Raw genomic sequence first — 2,351 nt, forward strand, 5'->3', positions numbered from 1 at the left:
TGATAATTCTTTCGCTTAGAAATCTTTTTAACGAGTGCACACTTTAGAACTCGCCTTGTTACTACCTGCCGGACCAAGAAGATAGTTAATAAGAAAAGAATTATCAACATATATTTAGGGAGATAGTATCTAATAGGCTAGTCTCGATTGGTGCAAAATAATAACTAAGCCATACATCAAATATGATGCTTAATATGAAGTAAAGGTGAGGGTTAGTAGCTTATACACACGTAGCTGGATCAAGGTACGGGGTGAAATACTCTAAATTCTAGAGCAAGGATTTAGACATACCTAACTTATCAGTTTGCATGAAAAACACTAGGGAAGAGTTGTTATAGCTAGGAATACGATGTTATAAACCTATGGGGAACACTTACAGCCTAGTTTCTCTCACAACTTGATTAAAGCCAAAGCTTTACTCCTGTTACTTGTTATACTTAGAGATATTAAAAGATTTTTTTCCCACAAAACTCCCCCTTTTAATTACCTGTTTCCGGATAGATTTTTACTAAATAGAAGAAATTGTACCTTGAAGTTAAGTCTAAACCATTTTCCTCGTGGGATCAACCCCAACCTACTAGTTGGGTTCTTTACTTGATATGATCGCTTGCACTTCTTTGGGGAGGTGTAATTTGAGCTTATCAAATTTTGAGGCCGCTGCTGGGGAAAGAGCCTTTTAGATTAACCTTAATAACGTTACTGAAGTTTAGTCAATGATTTCCTGATTTTACTTTTTCTTTTGTTTTTTCTTTTCTCAGGTCTAGCTCTAGTGTATACCAAGTGCACGGAGCTGCGGAAACCCCTAATTTCTTATGAATGTGAACTTAACCGTACACTTCGAAGAATGGCAAATCATCAGAACCCACTAAATCTTGGTGATGGGTTAATAAGGCATCTTCCACCACCTATTGATGCACACAATCAGGTAGTTGCAAAAAATCCAGTTGATGATGCTGTGAGGATGCGTCCTTCCATCCCACACCCTAAGGTGTTCTACATGGGCAATGTTAACATCACTGATTCTGATGGGCCTCTTGTCCTACCTCCTATACCCCATGGGTACACGTTCGTGGTAAATAGTAGTTTGATGCAGATGCTCACCGCGAGGGGTTTGTTTGTAGGAATACCATCAGAGGATCCACTTGCTCACATAAACAAACTGAGGTCTATGTGTAAGAGTTGTATGGGGAGGCTAAATTTAGATATGAACGTCATCGGGCTGCGAGTGTTTCCTGTATCATTGATTGAAGATGTCGTGATATGGTTTCCTGAGTTTCCCTATAATTCTATCTATACTTGGATCAATTTAGGGATGCGTTCATAGCTCAGTACTACCCGGTGTCCAAGAAGCTCAACCCCAAGGATAGAGTAAACAACTTTGTGGCACTGCCTGGAGAGTCGGTAAGTAGCTCTTGGGATAGATTTACTGTGTATGTGAAGGAAATTCCAAATCACTACATTGATGATGAGTCGTTAAAAGAGTATTTCTTTTGGGGTCAAAATGATAACAATAAAGCAGTACTCGATACTATTATGGGGGTTGTTATGGTGAGTGCACATATGCCGAGATCGCAGAGAAGTTGGAGAAAATCTCTTGCAACAATAATGTTTGGTGTACTAGAAAGTCGAACAATGGAAGAAACACCTTTGCAGTACAAGCTACACACATTCTGGACGAAGATCAGATTCGTGAGGAGATGGCTTAAATGAGAACTAACCTTGGAATTATATTGAAACATGTCACTGGAGGTGTAGAAAAGGTAAATGCAGTAAATTACATGACCAAGGCACCAGCACCAGTGGATCAATACTATTATGAATAGGATACTTATGCAGCGAATGATCAGATAGGGGCTTTCCAATCAAACACCCAAGGCTTCAACCAATAGAATTGGCTTCAAGGTCAAGGAAACGAAGGTCGGAAATATGGTAACTATAATAGAGAGGGTTATTATGTTCTTAACGGAAACTACAAACGCGACAACAACTTCAACCAGGGTAACTATGGTAACAAAATTGATCGAAATGGGCCCTATGTTACACCTCAAAATCGAGAAGTTGCTCCTAGTGATGGTGGAGGTAGTATGGAGCGAGTTGAGGATATTGATACGCTCAAACTTACTTCTCAAATAAGAAGTAAAGCGGTCGTTTCAAGTAAATAACCCAACTAGTGAGGTTGGGATCGTTCCCACGAGGAAAATAGTCTAGACTTAACTTCAACTTGTTATTACTATTGTTTGGTCAATGACTTCCTTGGAAAGTAAAAACAATAAAAAAGGGGGGTTTCTAGTTCTAAATGAGTGAAAATAAAGAACGCAATTGAAAGAGACACTTAACAGCTTTGAATGTTG

This window comes from Solanum pennellii, chromosome 11 (genome assembly GCF_001406875.1).
Source record: "Solanum pennellii chromosome 11, SPENNV200".
Taxonomy (NCBI): Eukaryota; Viridiplantae; Streptophyta; class Magnoliopsida; order Solanales; family Solanaceae; genus Solanum; species Solanum pennellii.